The 22,435-nt window shown below is 35.2% G+C and overlaps 1 pseudogene; it reads left to right on the forward strand.

The window, feature by feature from the left end:
* Nucleotides 1-805: 805 nt before the first annotated feature.
* On the forward strand, nucleotides 806-2,417 carry LOC116587822 (annotated as a pseudogene).
* The last annotated feature ends 20,018 nt before the right edge of the window (nucleotides 2,418-22,435 follow it).

The following is a 22,435-nucleotide window of genomic DNA, read 5'->3' on the forward strand; positions in this document are numbered from 1 at the left end:
TAAAAACAAGTAAATTGAACACTGTATCCTTCCATAAAAGAAAAAAAAAGATCTTATGTTTTTTAAAAAAATAGTTGAATAGCATGAAGTTTTATTGGGTCACATTATGCTATAAATTATAATCACAGACATCACGTTATTCACAATCATCAACAATTAACAGTTCATATATGGCTTCACAGGAGAATCTACCAAACATTTAAAGAAAATTTAATGCTCTTCCAAAAAAGTAAAGAAGAAGGAGTATTTTGAAACTTATTTTATGAGGCCAGCATTACCGTGGCACCAAAGATAAAGACATTACAAGATAAGAAAACTGTAAGCCAATGTCACTGATGAACATAAATGCAAAAGTTGAACTGAATATTAGCAAACAGAATTCAAAAGCACACTGAGAAGATATACAGCACCACTGAATGGAATTTATTCTTGTGATGCAAAAATGTTTTAACGTATACATTAAATAAACAGGATATACCATAATAACAGAATCAAGGATAAAAACCATATGACCATCTCAATAAATTCAGAAAAAAACAACAATCCAACAACTGTTTATGATAAAAAATGTCAACAAATGCGGTATAGAAAAAATGAATACCAACATAAAAAGGACTGTATATGTATGACAAGCCCACAGCTAATATCATATTCAATAGTGAAAAGCTGACATCTTTCCCACTAAGCTCAAAAGCAAGATAAAGATGCCCATTCTCGACCACACCGTCTTTGGGGTGATTCGTGGTGGACGTTTTGAGGGCAGCTGACCTGCAGCCTGTGCGTCCCAGACCACCTCCCATGGAAGCCTGAGCTGGCCGTGTAGCTTTCTCCCTTTGTCTCATAACCATGTCCACCAACGAGAATGCTAATTCACCAGCTGCCCGCCTTAACAGATTCAAGAACAAGGGGAAAGACAGTACAGAAATGAGGCGGCATCGAATAGAAGCTAACGTGGAGCTGAGGAAAGCGAAGAAGGATGACCAGATGCTGAAAAGGAGAAACGTAGGCTCGTTTCCCGATGATGCTACCCCTCCACTGCAGGAAAACCGCAACAACCAGGGCACTGTAAATAGGTTGGTTGATGACATTGTCAAGGGCATAAATAGCAACAATTTGGAAAGCCAGCTCCAGGCTACTCAAGCTGCTAGGAAACTGCTTTCTCGGGAAAAGCAGCCCCCCATAGACAACATAATCCCGGCTGATTTGATTCCAAAATTTGTGTCCTTCTTGGGCAGAACTGATTGTAGTCCCATTCAGTTTGAATCCGCTTGGGCTCTCACCAACATTGCTTCCGGGACATCAGAACAGACCAAGGCTGTGGTCGATGGAGGCGCGATCCCAGGGTTCATTTCCCTGTTGGCATCTTCCCACGCCCACATCAGCGAACAGGCTGTGTGGGCTCTAGGAAACATTGCAGGGGACGGTTCCGTTTTTCGAGACTTGGTTATCAAGTACGGTGCAGTTGATCTGCTTCTGGTTCTCCTCGCGGTTCCTGATATGTCATCGTTAGCATGTGGCTACTTACGTAACCTTACTTGGACACTTTCAAACCTTTGTCGCAACAAGAACCCCGCAGCCCCTCTAGATGCCGTCGGTCAGATTCTTCCTGAATCTGCCAGATCCAGAGGTCTTGGCAGATGCCTGCTGGGCCATCTCCTACCTGACGGATGGTCCAAACGAACGGATTGAAATGATCGTGAAAACAGGAGTTGTGCCCCAGCTTGTGAAGCTTCTAGGAGCTACTGAATTGCCCATTGTGACTCCTGCGCTAAGAGCCATAGGGAATATTGTCACTGGGACAGATGAACAGACTCAGGTTGTAATAGACGCAGGAGCGCTTGCTGTCTTTCCCAGCCTACTAATGAACCCCGAAACTAATATTCAGAAGGAAGGCACATGGACAATGTCAAACATCACAGCTGGCCGCCAGGACCAGATACAGCAAGTTGTGAATCACGGATTAGTCCCATTCCTCATTGGTGTTCTCTCTAAGGCAGACTTTAAGACACAAAAGGAAGCTGTCTGAGCTGTGACCAACTATATAAGTGGGGGCACAGTTGAACAGATTGTATACCTCGTCCATTGTGGCATAATAGAACCATTGATGAACCTCTTAACTGCGAAGGATACCAAAATTATTCTGGTCATTCTGGATGCCATTTCCAACATCTTTCATGCTGCTGAGAAACTAGGTGAAACTGAGAAACTTAATATAATGATTGAAGAATGTGGAGGTTTGCACAAAATCAAGGCTCTACAAAACCATGAAAATGAGTCTGTTTACAAAGCTTCATTAAATTTGATTAAGAAGTATTTCTCTGTAGAAGAAGAGGAAATCAGAATGTTGTGCCAGAAACTACCTCTGAAGCCTATAGTTCCAGGTTCAGGATGGCACTGCTGGAACCTTTAACTTTTAGCTTGTACAACCAATGCAGAAAGTTGTTTGTGGTGTGCTTTGTTTGGTAGAAATTTGTCTTACTGTTTCTCTACTAAGTACTCTTTTTAAATGTGTTTTGTTATTGTAGCACTTTTTACAACAAAACTCTACTTGACCAGTTCCAAACTGTAAAAACTGTATGAAGCTCCTTCTCCCAGTGGGTTTCTTATTTCTATGTGGACTCTCCTCTCTTGCAGTGTCCTGTAAATAAAGATTAAATTCCACCCTTTAAAAAAAAAAAGATGCCCATTCTCATCATTTCTATTCTATTCAACATTGTACTGGAAATTGTAACCAGAGGAATTAGGTAAGAAAAATAAATGGTATCCAAATCAAAAAGGAAGAGATTAAATTGTCTCTGCAGACAATATGATCGTACATACAGAAAATTCTCAAGACTCCACCAAAAAGTTATTAGAACTAATAAAACAATTCTGTAAAAGAACAAAGCTGGAGACATCACACTTCCTAATTTCAAACTACATTATAGAAATTGGGTAAACAAAACAGTACTATATTGGCAGAAAGGGATATATATACAGACCAGAAATAAACTCTCACATATACAGTCAACTAATCTTTAAAAAATGTGCCAAGAATACACAATGGGAAAAGGATAGTCTCTTCAATAAATGGTACTGGATAAACTGAATATTCATATGCAAAAGAGTGAAACTGGACCATTATCATAAATCATATACAAAAATCAACTCAAAATTGATTAAAGACTTAAGTGTAAGACCTGCAATCATTAAATTTCTAGACAAAAACTGAGAAAAAATTCATTGAGTTTTTTGAATAGGACATTAAAAGCATAGGCAACAAAAACAAAAACAAAAACAAAAACAGAAAACTGACACTACATCAAACCAGAAAGCTTCTTTTTTTTTTTTTTTAAGATTTTATTTATTTATTTGACAGAGACAGCACATGCATGGGGAGCAGCAGTCAGAGGAAGAGGGAGAAGCAGCTTCCCATTGAGCAGTGAGCCAGACACAGGGCTTGATCCCAGGATCCTAGGATCATGACACTCCAGCTGAAGGCAGACACTTGACCACTGAGCCACCCAGATGCCCCTAGAAAGCTTCTGTACATCAAAGAAAGCAACCAACAAAAAGGCAATTTATGGAATGGGAGAAAATATTTGCAAACCATGTATCTGATAAGGGATTAATACACAATATATATAAAGAACTCATATAACTTAAAAGTGAACAAACAAAACAACTCAATTAAAAAAAATGGATAAGGACCTAAATAGACATTTTGTTTTTGTTTTTGTTTCTTGTTTAACAAAAACAAAAGGAACAGATATATATGTAAACAAAACAAAACAGATAAGTATGTAAAAAAAGCAAACACAAAACAAAACATGTAAATGTGTTCAACAGCACTAATAATCATAGAAATTCAAGTCAAAACCACAATGAGATAGCGCTTCACTCCCATAGGTGGCTATAAGAAATAACAGATGCTGTTGAAAAAGGCAACCATTTTGTATAGTCACTGGGAATGTAAATTGGTATAGTCACTACTGAAAACATTATGCAGTTTCCTTAAAACAATTAGAAATAGAACTACCATAAGGGCACCTGGGTGGCTAAGTCCCTTACGCATTTGACTCTTGATTTCACTCAGGTCATGATCTTGCAGGTTGTAAGATTGAGCCCCATGCTGGGTTCCATGTTCATTGAGGAGTCTGCTTGACATTGTCTCTGTCCTTCACCCTCTGCCCCTCCCTACCACTCTTTCTCTCTCTCTCTCTCTCTCTCTCTCTCTCAAATAAGTAAAATATTTTAAAAACTAGAACTACAATATGATTCAGCATTCTTACTTCTGGGTATATAACCAAAGGAAATGAAATCACTATCTTAAAGAGTTATCTGCACTCCCATACTCACTGCAGAATTATTTATCATAGCCAAGATATGGAAACAATTTAGATGCCCATGCAAGGATAATGGATAAAGAAAATGTCATCTATAATAGAATATTATTCAGCTATAAAAGGAAATCCTGCTGTTTGCAACAACATGGATAAAAATCTGGACATTATGCTAACTGAAATAAACTAGACAGAGAGAGATAATTACTGCATGATCTTACTTATATATGGAATATAAAAAAGTTTGAACTCATAGTAACAGAGAATAGAGCAGTCACTTCCAGGAAATGAGGGTAGTGTGGGGCCAGAGTAAACGGGAAGATATTGGTCAAAGTGTAAACACTTTCACTTTTAAGATGAATGAGTTTGTTGGATCTAATGTACAGCATAGTAAATATAGTTAATGTACTGTATACTTGAAATTTGCTGAAAGTAGATCTTAACTGTTCTTAACATACATTAAAAAAAGAGGATGCATACATGTGAGGTGATGGGTGTGTTAATTAACTTGATTTCAGTCATTTCACAATGGATATATATATTAAATCATCATGTTGCACACCTTTGAAAATATAAATAAATAAATGGTATTTCTCCAGTTGTATTTTTACTTATAAATGCTCTGTAAGGAAAATAATTAGGATTACTTGTCTAATATTTTCATTTGACAGTTTATATATTTTAAATGAGAACTGGTTATAATATATAATTTTATCCCTATTTGAAATCTATGTAGAATGCATAAATCTGGGATTTCTCAGCCATGTAAATACCAATCGCAATATTAAAAGCTCCTCGGGAGAACCTTCTTCTCTCAATACTTCCTTCTATCAAAAACAGAAGCAACTTCTATTTCTTGTGTTAATAATTATGGAACTTATATTTTCCCATTGTGTCAAGAAGGCATACCTTACATAGCTCATTGTTCTTTCTTTTTTTTTTAAGATTTTATTTATTTACTTATTTATTTGGGAGCGAGAGCACAGAAGGAGAACGAGAGGGAGAAGGAGGACTCCCTGCCAAGCAGAGAGTTAGTTGCAGGGCTCAATTCCAGGACCTTGAGATCATGCCTGAACTGAAGGCAGAAGCTTAAGGGACTGAGGCACCTACGTACCTTCAGCCCATTGTTCTTAATCTGCTTCATAACATAACATAACTTCATACATATTCTTTCCCAAGAAGAATACACTAACATAAACAAAACAAAACAGTTAAAAACGATCAGCCAGATAATAATCCAGGAAAATGATTAAGCTTTTTTAGTTCCTCAAGTTTATCTGTGAACCCTGCTTTCATTTCCTTTTGTGAGTGATTTCAATCTTCCCAAGGCAATTCTAGTGTCACCCTACCTTTTAGGTCATTCCTTAATATCCAGTTCCTTACTGAGCTACATGTATTCACAGAAATTCTCCATACTCTAAATCTGTCCTTTCCTTTCTGCATTAAAATTTATAAGATAAGAGTTAGATTATCTATCAATGCATACAACTAATTCAATCTAGAAAATCAATTATTTTAAAATAATGTAATATAGAGCCAATTTTGTGATCATAGTTTAATATTTCAAGGAGGATTTTTGAAAGTTTATTAAAAAGTACTGTACACAAGGTACAAAGGGGATCTTTATAATTGGCCTTCTTAGCACATTTTAATTTAAATTAAATATGCAACAAATTGCCAAAATCTAGCAAGATAACAATTTTGAGAGATTTAACAGGGGCAACAGAAGAACACTAAGTTCTTTTACTATTCCCATTTATATTGTATTTAGTTTTTATCTGACCAAGAAAAGATCTGTTAAAATTTATTTTTAACTTATTTTGATGATTTCTTTAGTATATTCTGAATACTTTCTTCCCTTTAATAGATATCCAACCTGATTTTGATATATGTTTAAATTTTGTTTAAGTACCACAACACAAGCTACGTAAGTTATAAACATTTGAACAAAGTTTTCCATTACAATTTAATTCAAGGAAGTCCTCAGAAAAGAGCCAGTTAAACATACATTTACAGGCTATTAGCCTTTATAAATGCCTAATTTTAGTTTTTATCAGGTCTTTCTACTCTTGTCATAGATGCAAAACTTGAACTATGATTATCACTGCCGTGCAGATAAAATGTATATTTATATTTCCATTCTTCAGTGATATATGAGATAAATCATTAGAACTACAGAAATACCTGTTAGATACTAAAGTAAACCACTGATGTCAGCTGCCAAGTCATCTCATTTAACTCAAAAGGAGAAAACTTTGGCTTTTGACTCTGTATTTTTGTTTCTTTAGCTAATGACAACTGAATCTCGACTGCCTGGGTATGCAAAGATGATGGATACTATTCCAAGGCTTGTATTCTTTTTTGTAAAATGCTGAAATTTGCTTACCCATTATCACTCAGGCTATGAGTTATGGATGTGCAGTTTTTTCCTTCTCTGGGATTAAAGTCTCTCTCAAAGCACAAATTAATGTACTTTTTGTCTATTGTGTGAGTAGGGTCTAATATATATGGTAATTTGGCTCATACTAGTTGATAGAATTCATTTTACGTGATGATAATAAGCATGAATTTCAAAATTAAATTTCCCAATTGGATACTTGTTGGACAAATGCATTGATTTAAATTTATTCCCATCACTTACAGATACTTTATTCCCAGCCTAGCATAATTTACACAGCATACTTCCAGTATTCTTTGGTGTACATTGACATCTAGAGAGGGTTTTTTTTTTTTTTTAATTTTCCCGCATAAACTGCATATATGTAGTCAACTGTCAAGATCCTTCTCTTTTTAGATCAACTTTTTTTTGGGGGGTTTCATTTTTTGTCAGACATTATTTAGTTTGTAATCATTCTTAGAAATTTTCTCATCTTATTTTAGACAATGAAGACTCTTGAACTCTTACTTTTTTTCCATAAATTTCAGATCTTGACTAATTTCAGATATTGTTCCTATTGATACTTCTTTCAACATGTTTTACATACTTACATACCCAAACACACTCATAGGTTCACTTTTCCCTCTTCTTTAGGTAATTACATTAAAGTCCTCAACAAAATTACATTTCCTTAATCATTATAAATTGTGCTAAAGCTTTATGTGTTGTATCAAAGAAAAAAATTGCACCAGACAAATTTCAACTGGTTAGGAAAACTCTAAGACTGCAGGAATATTTTTATATTTATATCTCTTTATATTTATATATTTATAACATAAATTGCATATATTATATATGTTTATAATATAAATTGCATATGTTATATAAGTTTATAATATAAACTAATATATATTTATATATTTATATCTCTTTTGAGAGACCAGAACACCATCTAAACTCAACTTTGCTGAAACAAAAAGCAAGGATGTTTTAAGGGCTCGTAGCTAGGGTTAAAGTACTGGAGAATGTTATGGAGGAGGTTAGTCAATGGAGTATGTGGTACACATTGAGTTATTACTAAGTCTGCAAATGTTTTCTCTGATGAAGCCGTCTGTGTTTGCTAGTTGGTGCCCATCAGAAACTAGACTACTCCCCTCCCATTCTGACTGGGATGTGGGGACACAATCTTTCTTGATAACTACATTTCAAAGGAATGGCGTTTAGGTCCTTGAGAAACACATTCCTGAGTCAAAAATCCCACAAGAGGATTTATGAAGATTTACATCTAAAAGGGGCAGAGAAAGAATTTAAAATGACAAGTTTTCTAAAGAAAATGTTCTAAGAAAAGAGAGGTCAGGTCCTAGAGTCAGAAAGAAACCCATCTAAAGTTTAGTCAAGCTGAGGGAAATGTTAATACACTAACTAGAATATTTAATATTTATTAATATTTATTTTATTCTTTTGAGCACCTGTCTCTTAGGCATAGAATTTTCAACTATGTCAGATTACCACTTTGCCTTAACAAAAACAATGTAAATTTCACAAAGCAGGCTTTTGTTCTACATTCTAAACAACCAGAAGATGTCTGACATATGATTAATGTTCAATAAATGTCAGCTGATACTAGTCTTTACAATTCTTCAAGAGATAACATAGCTATTCAAAATAATTTTTGCCACTACATTATTATTATGACATATGACCTTCATACTAAATATTCAAACAAGTTTTGTATTCAAAGAGAGAAGAGTAACAGGAAAAAGACTACAAAGTAGAATATGTTGCAGAATCAGTGAATAACATTTAATGTCAAAATAGTTTATTAAGACCCTATACTTATATTTTTTATCCTCTCCATTTTAATTCTTCATTTTCTTACCTATCCTCCATCAATAGTCATGTTGTTTAAAATAACAACTCTGATCATACCACTCCTCTGATTAAAAGTACCTCTCTCTTTCTCTCATACTACTACATATTTACTAACTCTAATATTCCTCAAAATAACCCTATGAAGTAGTCTTATTACTGTCCCCATATTTACAGGTATAAAATCTGAAGTACAGAAAAGTTAAGTAACTTCTCCTAAGCCACACAGCTACTAAGTGTTAAGAGCTAGATTCTATGAACAAAGCCTGGTTTCAGTCTGTGATCTTAACTACCACCCCAAGTGTATCTAACTTCATCTTGGCCTACAAGGTTCTTCATGATCTAGACCCTGCCTACATTTTCATCATCTTTTGGTTCTCCTCCCTGTCTATTATGATTTAGCACCACCAGATGCCTTACTGTTCTCAAACACACTAAGTCCCTTCCTGCCTTAGACCCTTAATTTAATCTAACCCTTATGCCTGCAAGCATCTTTCTCTCCCCTAACACTGTATGCGAACTGAACCCTTATCCTTCAGACCTCAGCCTAAAGATTGCTTCCCTAATACTTATCCAAATATTTCCTTACCTTCCTCTCATCTCTACTGCTCCATCTTCTTGAATTTATTCCCTACATCCTTTCTTATCACAGCTTTTAATTAATATTTGCTTCTTTGTGTATTTATTCTGATTCTTCTCTAGACTTTAAGCTCAATAAAGACAAGGAACATATCACCAATGTGTATCTGGTTTTTAACATATGACTTCAATAAATGCATAAATAAATGAAATACAGTTATGAGTTCAATAAAATTTATAAAACATATGTAACTAAATACAAAAATAAAAAATGCATATAAACACAAAGAACAGCAATGATGAGTTTTGTTTTGTTTTCTGTCAGGCTACAACAAGCTGAACGTAAAGCTGAGGTTGCAAATAGCAATATTTTTTTTACTCTACTACGGTATTAGTTAGACCTAGTCTAGTTCAAATTCTACCACCAAAAAAGGAGTGAATGAAGTAAATTCTGTATCCTTCACAACCTAGTCTCCTAGTTTCTAGTGTGTTTAAGTGGATTACAGCAACTTCAAAGTAGCTGGAGGCCTTCTACTTCTGCTGTTGTCATTACCGAGTTCTGAAACACGACTGCCAAGCAAATGTTTCTCCAGGGCTTTGTCTAAGATTAGTTGAATGTAGTTGTGTGCCTAATATTCAGTTTGTTTCTTTAATATTCCTCCCCTTCCCTCTCCTTTGACAGTGAAACTACAGTTATTTTCATCCCTTTTGTACCCTAGACCCTATAGAAAAACTTCTCAACCAAAACCTTCTTGACAAGTTAAATAGTTGAAACCAAACAATACCTTACTACAGCCCAACAGGGTTGTTTTTTTTGTTTTGTTTTGTTTTGTTTTTTAATAGATCCTTTTGTTCTCCTTCTTCTTTTAGCCTAGGGAATTGACAGAGAGCAAATCCATCCTCCTGCCTTTGTTTCCCAGTGGAATAAAGCTGAGTAAACTCTGAAAGGAGGATCTGGCAAGGGTTAGTATACTCCCTGCTGGAAGCCCATTTTCTTATTCCTTTCTCCTGATAGGCTCCTTACCGCTAAGTTTGATTGGCAAATTTAAAGGATTTTCCCCCTTTCTTTAAATCTTTTGCTATATAATCATAATCTAAGTGTTTGGGAATTGGAGAATAATCAGAGTTCAAAAAATTAAAGCTTCTTGGAAGCGATAAGATTTAAGAGGGAAAAACAAAAAGAAGCATGGAAAATGACAGATTTTGTGATTCAAAAATGAGCGCATATTATATTTATGTCACTAGAGTGGGGTTGGTAGAAAAGTGAGATAAACATAATAGGATCAAGTGAAACAGATGAATTTACAGGACATGAAAGGAGTCTGAATTTACAAATGTAGTTTCATAGAAGTTAAGGATTCAGCTTTGGAGTAAAACAGCTTGAGTTTGGATTTTAACTCTGTGGCTAACTGACTTTGTGATTTTGGCAAGATACTTAAACCCTGTTGAGGTTCAGTATGCTTATATTAGTAATCTTATTATATATGCCTCAGATTGATAGTAGTATAGTGTATTACACAGAAGGTATTTAATCAGCATTTAATGAGTAAATAAATAAAAGTTGTAGCATGTAGACTACTTAGGGGAAGTTTGTTAAGAACATGTCCATCATGTGATATATAATATTAAAAAACATGCAAAGGATATTGTTCTAAGCAACACAGCAATGGAATTAAACAGAGATTCATAATTACTTTCTATCCTATCCCTTGCCATAGAAGAGTGATGGACCAGGATCTGAATATGGCTGAACATGGTCATTGTTGGTTTTTGTTGTTCCCATGCTCACCAATTAAAAAGTGTAAGCACTGCCCTAAGAAGTCAAATATAGATATTATATATATATATATATATATATATATATATATATGTATATAGTCTTACTGTATGCAGTATTTTTATAAGAAAAACTTTGAATTAAGGAACAATTTAAGAATCTGTATACATTTTTAAATGAAGTAAATAAATAATCAGACTTCATGGGCTTTAGATTTCCCAGAGACAAACTGAATAAACTAAAGGAGACTTTCCTGACACTCCAAGCTCTAAAAATCACTGGGAAGGACTTTTTTATTCTTTGATCTTCATTATACAGTGTAGGGGAGATGGAAGAGACAGCCTCAGAAGCTGAATGGAATGGGCTGTGGCACTTTGTGTTATAATGCCAATATCAATTCCCCAAGTCTACTACACTAGGGATTTTTAACTTGAAGGCTGACACATGAAGTGATAATGGCCTTTCAACTCCCTCCAAAGCATGCCCAGGCTCCCTGTTTTTAGAGCTCTATGACTCTGTCAGCAAGTAATTTTGCAGGCTTATGCTTAGGGAAAAGGATTCATGGACAGTGTTAGGCTCTGCAACTGTAATAAAATGCTCTTTGAATGAATACAAGGTTTCCTTGACACATATTAGAATCTGACCTTTAAAAAATTTTTTAAACTCTAAACTGAATGTGAATTATTTGACCTCTATATCTTGTTATTTGGCCCCCAGGAATTTGAAGTATGTATATCAGGTAGCAGAAGATGTCTATTCAAAGAAGGGAAAGTAATTTTTTTCCCCTAAAGGAAATGGAGTTTGAATGGCCAAAATTTCCTAAAAGCTCAAAAGGAATCCCCATATAGAATTGATTTAAAACCATAATAACTTTCATAATGAAAAGATTATACTGGATTTGGTGGTATTGCAATGAGCATTCCCACATGTACCAATGTATAATGTAAGCCTGGCCTTCTATGTAACAGCTTTTTCAGACCCCCTTTTAAATTCCCCTGGACAGGCTGTTCCTTCCACCTCTTTTTTTTGTCACTGAACCTTCCATTCTTGGATCCTATTGTCCTGATTTTTCCTCATGCAGATCTTATAATAGCTTATGCTAGATAACACATTATATTTAACAACAATAAAATGTAAAAGCATTATTGGATTACTGACTCTGCTGGGATATGGCTTGTGAATAACCATTTATAGCTACAGTACTGGTTTTTGGACACCATTATTTGGTACTGTGTATTTCAAATTCAGGTGGTTAAAGATTACTATTATTCTATCCATATGTGGAGACACATGGATTTTTTTTTTCCAATATCATTATAGTCATAGAGATATGTATGGCTATATCTAGACCTATTGCTCACCTGATTTTGAACTCTATATAAGTAAATAAAAATAATACATACTGTTTTAATCTCTCTCCAGAAAACCGAAGGTGAAAATCCACCATACAAGAATAAGATACAGATTCAAAACACCGATTAGGTTGTGATTCTCAGGTTTTGTAATCAATCCCTGCCACTGACTAACTTTGTGATCATGGTTAATACTTTAACTTCTCTGTGCCCTAATCCTTTCAGAATAGGGTTAATAGGATGATAATAATAACAAACACTTTTCAGGGATAATTCAAGTGAGAAACAGAACTCTGTGTCTGACGCATAGTAGATATTCAAGAACTATTAACTATTACCATAACCAGAGAAAAACATAATTGCCTACTGGTAGGGTACAGGTCTACTGTTAGAAATATTCTAGAATAGTCGTATTTACCTGACAAAATGTGATTTTTATTTCATATATGTCAGGTACTGTGCTGCACATTGATAATGATAATAGAAATGATATGATTTTGCCAGAAGGGTATGTTCACTACTAGAAGGGTAAGGACATACATAAACAGAAATTTCTATGGGAAATTAGTAGAGCCTTTATCATGATCTGGGTTTGTAGGCAAAAATTCCTAAGATGGGTGTTACTTGAATTGAGTAATGAAGAATGAAAGTTAGCCAAGAAAAAGAATTTAGAGAGATCCTTCCAGGAACTGGGAGACATGACTAAAGATAAATAGGGGTGAAAATGGTGTGTGAATGAACTGCATATAACTCAGTATCAGTGGAGCAGAAATTATAAGAAATGTGCAGAGAAAAAGAGGGGCCAAGTTATAGAAGCATTGATTTCCCTCTTAAAGAACTTAGCTTTACTCTCTTTACAGCAACTTTGTTGAACTTTTTATACTGTAGTAAATTAATAATTTAGATTTTCTGGGAAGGATTTTATATGATATGAACAAGAACAGTGAAAACAGGAATAGAGTGAAAAAATCAAGCATTCAAATAAATATTCAGAAAACATTTCTGTCAGAATATATTAGGTGTTAGATACTTGGGAAAAGGATACAAAAATCTCATGGGTATCCTTAACATTTCTGGTTTATGTTACTAGATAATTATAGTACCAACAGAGCTATATATTATGACAAGGCAAGAAAATTATGGATTCTGAGCTCTTAAAACTCATCTGTGTAGAAAACATTTGTGTACATATGTCTCAAGATCAAGGAGAAGCACTGGATATATATTTTAAATCTTTGGGACTTAAAATAATTCAGAGCAAAGGACTGTCAAGATGAGTATGAAGAGAAAAAGGTAGTGGATCAGGATCAAACACGAAGGACTACAAAGCTTTAAAAAAAAAAAAAAAAAAAAAAAAGATATCCTCAAAAGATGAGAATAGATGGCCAGAAAGGTAAAAGAAGAAGTTGGTGAATGAGGATCAATGACTAAAAGGAAGAAATTAGTTTAAAGTAGATATAAGCATTATGAGATAAATCCAAGGATTATAGTAACCTAAGAGACTAAAAATTACCCATTAGATTTATAACTAGAGTGAATCTCACGGGATTGATGAAGTAGCATTAGTAGATGACATAAGTAGAAGATGTATACTGGGTTGATGTCTATAAGCAGAGGGAGAGATGGGGATAAGGGAGTAAAGTCATAATAAAAAATATGTATCTTTCATGAAACTTGGCTAAAAATGGGAAGGAAAGAGTAAAGGGATCTTGACAGAGAAGGAAATGAGAAAAACTTGATCATGTTTATTGATGGAAGAGTAAAGTTCATGGAGAGAAGGCTACTATTAGAGAGGAGATGAGGTGACTAATGGAAGCAGTTCTTAGACAGAAAATACAATTTCCCTTGATTAGTAGGAAAGCCATCTTATTCTATGATATTAGAAAGATAACATAGTAAAATTTGTAGGTTGAGTAGTGGAAAGTTGGAAGAAAAATGAAAAACTAAAGAATAAGATGTTTTATTAAGGAGGGTAGAACAGATGATACGGTAACAAGGAGAAGAGAGAACAAACATATAGGGAGATGTGACCAAGAATAAAATATCAGGGGTGCCTGGGTCACTTGGGTGGTTAAGTGTCCAACTCTAGGTTTCCACTCAGATTATGATGTTGCTGTCACGAGATTGAGCTAAGTCCCACGTAGGGGCTCTGCTCAGAGTGGAGTCTGCTTCAGGTTGTCTCTTCCTCTTCCCCTCTCTCCCCTTCTGTCCCTCTTCCAACATGCTCTCTCTCAAATAAATTAAATCTCTTAAGAAAAAGAATAAAATATCAGAATTTAATGTAGCAAAAAAAGCACCTGAAAATACAGGAAAGCAAAATTCACTTGAATTTTTGATAGAAATGAATTTTATCAACACACATGTGCATATCAGCAATATATCTGTTAAATGGGGTTTTGTTTAGTGTTCAAGGAAGTTTGGGGAGCAATGAAATAACCATAAGATCTAAATATAGAGAAGCTGCAATGTTTAAGTTTTACACAAAATCACACTTAAAAATGACTCTCTGATATTGTCCCTCGTATCACAGTAATCAGAAGACCAGCAGAAGGCTAGGAGAAGAGCCCTAAGTCAAGTGACAGTTCCACTAATATTCTTGGAGACTGAAGACTAGAATTTCAATTCAACAAAATTTCAAAACAAATCAGATATATAAACCCTTGACCTTATCACATTTTTTTTCCATACATTGTTCAACTCATATCATTTCCCTCTTTATTCATCTCACAGTCTAGGACACATTATTGTAATTGCTCTCTTGCAGGCATTTGTCTTCTCTTTCCATTTTTATCTTTATTACAGTAAGTACTCCAACCATGGCTAACCTCCATTTTCTGCCTACTCTATACCTGAACTGTGAAAGTGAATTTGTCTGACAAAAACAGTCAACATTGCTGGTGCAGCCACTTTGGAAAACAGGGTGGAGATACCTTAAGAAATTAAAAATAGGGGCGCCTGGGTGGCTCAGTGGGTTAAGCCACTGCCTTCGGCTCAGGTCATGATCTCAGGGTCCTGAGATCAAGTCCCGCATCGGGCTCTCTGCTCAGCAGGGAGCCTGCTTCCCTCTCTCTCTCTCTCTGCCTGACTCTCCATCTACTTGTGATTTCTCTCTGTCAAATAAATAAAGAAAATCTAAAAAAAAAAAAAGAAATTAAAAATAGAGTCACCCTATAAATCTGCAATTGCACTACTGGGTATTTACCTCAACGATACAGACGTAGTGAAAAGAAGGGCCATCTGTACCCCAATGTTCATAGCAGCAATGGCCACAGTCACCAAACTGTGGAAAGAACCAAGATGCCCTTCAACAGATGAATGGATAAAGAACATACGGTCCATATACACAATGGAATATTATGCCTCCATCAGAAAGAATGAATCAACATGGACGGGACTGGAGGAGATTATGCTAAGTGAAATAAGTCAGGCAGAGAGAGTCAATTATCATATGGTTTCACTTACTTGTGGAGCATAAGGAATAACATGGAGGACACTGGGAGATGGAGAGGAGAAGAATTGGGGGAATGCAGAGGGGGAGATGAACCATGAGAGACTGTGGACTCTGAGAAACAAACTGAGGGTTTTGGAGGGGAAGTGGGTGAGGGTATGGGTGAGCCTGGTGGTGAGTATTAAGGAGGGCACGTATTGCATGGAGCACTGGGTGAGATGCATAAACAATGAATTTTGGCACACACAGACACACATAAAATATAAAAATTAAATTAAAATAATTAAATTTTTAAAAATTAAATTAAATTAAATTAAATTAAAAAACAGTCAACATTGCTAAATAGCTTAGCTTTACATTTATGATGATGACCTTGAGTTTTCAGCTATACTTCTTTATTGGATTATATATCGATAGACAAGTTACTTTCCAGTTCTCTAAAAAAACTGTTTCATACTTTTCCATCTCTTGTTTAACTTTGAAATAAAAGCTGTAACACAAAGAGTTTCTACATACCCCCACTATTTATACAAAATGATATGAATCCAGACACCCATACTTTGTCTTCCCTCCAGTTGACAATGAAAACCACATATCTGTGTTCCTGTGGCCAACCTTTCCACTGGAACACTGGGACACTTGCTTTCTCATGAACATTGTCCTTTCTCTTGGACTTTCCTTCCTGCATCACCGATTTATTCTCTTTACTAGACTACCTCCTGAGACACACATTCTATAATGTATCCCATATTAAAAAGCAAAAAACTTTATTTATCTCTATCTCCTATAGTTATTTCTCTATTTCTTTGCTTTAAGCAAAACTCTTCATGAAAATGTTCTATATTTTACCTCCATTTCCGCTCCTCCTATTTTCCCTATAGTCCACTTCAATCAGTTTTTCTTCTATCTTTCTATTGAAACCTTTCCTATAAAGGGATATTCATGTAGCAAAGTAATAAGATAAACTCTCAAAACAACATTTGACACCATTTTTCCCTCTTTTAGTATTGAAATATTTCCCTCTCTATTCTGTCAGGATACCACTTTTCTAATTTTCCTCTTACTTCCTTCTTCTTTGCTGATTCTACATGCCCTTACTCTCTTCTGACTAAATTTCAGAAATTCCAAATTTAGCTATAATTTCTCCTTATAATAAAAACTCTAACTTAGCACTAGTATTTTGTTTTAATTCAAATTAGTACACTGTAAGGTAGGTAATATTAATTTCCTATTATAGATACCAAAAATGAATCCTAAGAAAATTACATAGGTAATAAGTGCCAGAGCTGCAATTTGAGCCCCAGGACCATCTGGTTAAGTAAAAATAGTCTTAACCAGTTCACTATACAGCATTTACCAGGTAATCAGATCTTAACACTTAACTTTAAATATCGCTTAAGTACTTATACTTTCCATATTAACAACTCCAATCTCTAGCTAATGAACTCCAGTTTTTTTTTTTGTTTGTTTTAACTGCCTTTCAACATGTCTACCTTGATGACTAATAGATATTATGAAATCAATATTCCCTAGTAATGTAAACAGAATAATGTCCTCATTCTCTGTCAATTGAGGCTGCTATAACAAAATACCACAGACAAGTTACCTTATAAACAACAAAAACTTCTTTCTCAGTTCTGGAGGCTGAATATCCAAGATCAGTGTGCCACCATGTTGGGTTTTCTTCCAGACTGCAGACTGCCTACTTCTCTCACTCTGTCTTCACACGGTGCAAATGGCAAGGAAGCTCTCTGGGGCCTCTTTTATAAAGACACTAATCCCATTTGTGAGGGCTCCACCCTCATGACCTAAGTACCTACCAAATGTCCACCTCCTAATACCATCATCGTGCACATTAGCATTTCAGTGTATGGATTTTGGAGAGATACAAATATTCAGACTACAGCAGCTTCCAAGGATGTTTACATCCTAATCCACAGAACCTGTAAATGTCACAAAAGGTGACAAAAGCGCTCTGCAGATGTGATTAAGACTGCTTCCTCCTCTCTCTCTCTCTCTGCCTGCCTCTCTGCCAACTTGTGATCTCTGTCTGTCAAATAAATAAATAAAAATCTTTAAAAAAAAAAAAAAAAAAAGAATCTTGATATGAAGAGATTATCCTGGATTATCTAGGTGGACCCAATGTAATCACAAGGCTCTTTATTTATTTTTTTTTAAAGATTTTTATTTATTAATTTTGACAGAGAGAAATCACAAGTAGACGGAGAGGCAGCCAGAGAGAGAGAGAAAGAGAGGGAAGCAGGCTCTCTGCTGAGCAGAGAGCCTGATGCGGGACCCGATCCCAGGACTCTGAGATCATGACCTGAGCCGAAGGCAGCGGCTTAACCCACTGAGCCACCCAGGCGCCCCCACAAGGCTCTTTATGAGAGGGAACTGGATGGACAAAGCAGAGATGGAGGTATGATGAAACAGAGGTCAGAATGATACTATTGCTGGAAGGGTCTGCCTGAAACAATGAATGCAGGCAACCTGTAAAAGCTAGAAAAAGCAAAGAAAAGATTCTTTTCTAATCTGCAGGAAGAATGCAGTCCTTCTGAAACATTGATTTTTAGAACATGGGGCCTCCAGAACTGCAATATTACACATTTTCATAGTTTTAAGGCACTAAGTTTGGAATTTGTTAGAACAGCAACAAGAAACATAAATCCATAACAAACTCATAATAATCCAACTTTTCCTTCTACAATGTTTACCATTTTAATAAATTAAACTATATATAACTGTAGCTGGATAGTCACAATTTGGTAGGGAGTTACCCTGAGGAGGAAAACTAGAGAATCCTATTTCTAAGGGCTTATTCTCCCTGAGAGTTTAGTGCAATAACAATCCACTAAAAAACATCAGGTTTCTCCCAAAGAGTCAAGGAAGCAGGTCTTCAATGGGGAAACAATCACACTAAACACATTTTTCAAGTATGGGTCTGGCTTTCTAAATAAACTCCATGAAAACTCTGTTATAGTAGAGGAAGGTAAGATGACCTAAGAAAAGCAAATAGGCTTTGTGGTAAGGGGAATAGTCTATGGGAGGAAAGCAGTGCCTCTATTTGCACAAGGAGGTAGCTATAAAATTTGATCCAAAATAACTTCAGGATGTGTCTTGAGGAATGACAGGTATGTACCTCCAGGGCAGGTAGGCATCTGTTCACAATGGGCTAAGCACAACTTTGTAAAACATTTACTGTGTCCTAGTCTGTTTAGGCAGGACAGTTTCTGTCCAGGGTTTCTGTCCTGGGTGGCTTATAAACAACAGAAATTGATTCCTCAAATTGGAGGCTGGAAGTCCAAGATCAGGGTGCTAGCATGGTTCAGTCCCAGTAACAGTCTTCTTTTAGGTTGCAGACTTCTAATTGTACCCTCACATGGTAGATAAGAGAGAGAGGAAGCAATCTCTCTTATGACTTTTTATAAGAGTACCAATCCCATTCATGAGGGTTTCTTCCTTATCACCTCACCTAATGCTAATTACCTCCCAAAGACCTTAGTCCCAATAGTATCACATCAAGGGATAGTGTTACAACATATGAATTCTGGGGGAACACAAATATTTAGTCCATAACATACATCAAAACAAAACAAGTAAAGGTTAGGTCATTTCCAATATATTACAAAAGAGGAAAGCAAAGAAGAAATAAATCGGCTTCAAACCTTCAAGGATAAACACTCCTCCACAACTTCTTGGACTTCATATGGAGATGCTTAATTATGGCAGAAATTGTTTGGAGGAAGATGAATTATATATCAAGGTGTTCGATTTCACAGAAATATAACCTCCTACCCAAAATGAAGTATGTATAGAAATTCTGAATCCTTCATGGGAATGGTAAAATCAAAACAACTGTTGGTTCCTGTAATTTCAATATGACTAGCTTTTTTTTCTGATAAATAAAATATATGAGGACTAAATTAATGTTTTGCTAAAAAAAAAACCTTCCCTTATTTTGTGAAAACCATTTGCAAGTATCATTTAGTAACTAACATACATATAAACTGAAGACACAAAGAATCACTTGCTTCACTTGTTTTGTTTGTTTGTTTGTTTGCTTTTTTGTGGTGAGCATTATTTAGCCTCAAAGAAGTTAAACAGTTTTTGTTGTTGTTGTTGTTTGCTGTCTGGTACCATTTTTGAAATTATATTTAGACAGAGCATTTTCTCTTAAGAGAAAAGTCTGTGTATCTGTGTGGGAGGGGTAACTTATTTATTTCATTGTTAATATTGCTGCTCTTTATTGTTTTTGGGGTGTTGTTTGTGTTTTTGCCTAGAAATTATGATTATATTATTAACCGTGTTATTTAAATATAAGTAAAATAGAGCAGAAGAAACTGGATACTGCAAATGGAATACATTAAAACACATTTTGTCCAAATAATTGAGAATATCTGGCTTTTTTTGGATAGTTAAATTTCTAATGATATTGACAAGTAACTTAGAATGGAAATGTCTATCCCTAAAAACAAGGGAGTGACTATTTGCCAAGCAAGTTATTACTGTTCTACCTGGAGGGGAAGAGTCTAACTCTACCAAAAACAGTAGTCAACCCACTACACGGTTCAGGATCACACCAAGAAATACATGTCATTAGATGGAACAACGCTTCACTCATGTAGGAAAGAGGCAGAGCAAGGTCAGCTTCAATAGTGGGCATTGGCCTGCCATGATCTGGAGGTCTCCCCACAAGCCATGCAGGTAATGCTGTGCACAAACTCCTCTTATGCTCTGGGTAAAGAACTTCATTTCCTCCCCTCTAGGAGTTGAATGTGGTAGTGGGGTTGGTCGCATATCATATTATGGAAATGGTTAAAGAGAATAAAAGAGTACATATCAAGTGTGAAAAGGTAAAGGCATTCTGACATGAAATGATAAGCCCACTATAGGCTGTGTGGGCTTCCTAACTCCTGGTAATCTTCTAAGCCCAAGGACCATTCTCATACAGCTGAGTGGATATGTGAAGACCACATGCACATGGTCACCGTTCCCATTAATCCTCATACAAATAATCCCATCTACATGATCAGTGTTGGTTTCTACATGTACACATGTGTATGTGTATATATGCATTAATATACACACATATACATATGTGTGTGTGTGTGTGTACATATATATAAGAGATAGGCAGACAGATACTGGTAAAGCTGTTCATGTGAATATATGCACACAACACAATCATACATACTCAGAATCACAAGTACAAGGACACTGAAAAAGAAGATGTTTTAATTAACTGTATCTTCATATTAAAATGGAAAGTCATGATTTGGTTCTTAGTATATACTTTTTATCACAGAAACTTGATATTGTTTCTTTTTTTTTTTCTTTTTTTTTTAATTTTTTTTTTTTATAAACATATATTTTTATCCCCAGGGGTACAGGTCTGATATTATTTCTATACACTTGGTTTTATGTTGATCTTCAAGAAGGACTCAATGAGATCTGAGCAAATTAAATGGACATCAAACCTCTCATCATATTATAATGACTTGATCACACAAGGTGGTATTGGTTGTGGAAGGACAGGGCCTGCAAATGACAGCAGGTCTAACTAGATAAAAGAAGTTTGGATAGACTGACTGAGGTACTGGATGGGAGACAACAGAAGGTAGTTTGGGAGATATCTATGAGCCCAAGACTAAACGAGGTCATGTGCATATATTTTCTTCTCAATCACTATTGGCCAAACATTTGTCAAATGGCCCCATCTATGTGCTAAGCTTGGAAATGTGTCTTCCCAGAACAACTCTATTATGGGAAAGGCTAATCTTTCCTATAATAATTCATATACATCCTAGGGTCTCATAAAATAAAAAGGAACTTCCTAGATACAAACAAAAAGTTCTGTACAATTTGCTAAATATTTAAGTCTTTTAAGACTTATGTGACATTTATTTACTGAGCATTCAACAAGGTGTTAATTTGTTCAGATTGGTCTCAGATGCATGTTGGGATATTAATGGATATACCACTTGGGCAAGACTGTTAAAGTGGGAGCAGAGCACTCTTACCTAATCGGCATTGCATTGAAAACATTAATTAGTTAATGAGAGCAAATGTAGGAAAATTTGGTATATGATATCCCTGGCTCCAGTTCCCTTTTCCTATACTGAGATCATGTTTCTAACATGTATCTTAGGTGATCTGATATTCAAAAAAATGTAATAGAAAGTTGCTAAATTCTTTTCACACCACTATTTTGTTTACTAAATTTAGAAAAAAAAAATGAGAGGGAATATTTGAACTATAAAACAAAAATCATGATCCTTGTCCTAAGCCCAATATTACACATATCTTATTATTATTAGGCTCTTAATATTAATAATGAGTAGATATTCTGTATTGACTCTAATAGTCAGGAAAGTAAATAGATATAATTAGCAGATAAATAATTACCTACTTGGAGATCATAGCAGAATCATTTTCATGATTTTCTCTACATTTTTAACCTGTGATGCAGAAATCACTGATCATACTAAGGATGCGTCTGGATTTTCACCTTCAAGTAAAACTAATAGGTTTTCATTTTCTATTACACAAAGCGATAAAAAGTCATATTCCAACTTCAAATTTAAAAAAAAGTATAGAAATGGTCATTTTTCATTAGAATAAGCTATAATTAAATGTGGAGTAAAGAAAATCCATCTCTAACTCTGACTTTTAAAAATATTGCAGGAATAGCAGAAACACCTTAGAGCATTA

Source organism: Mustela erminea, chromosome 4, assembly GCF_009829155.1.
Source record: "Mustela erminea isolate mMusErm1 chromosome 4, mMusErm1.Pri, whole genome shotgun sequence".
Lineage (NCBI taxonomy): Eukaryota > Metazoa > Chordata > Mammalia > Carnivora > Mustelidae > Mustela > Mustela erminea.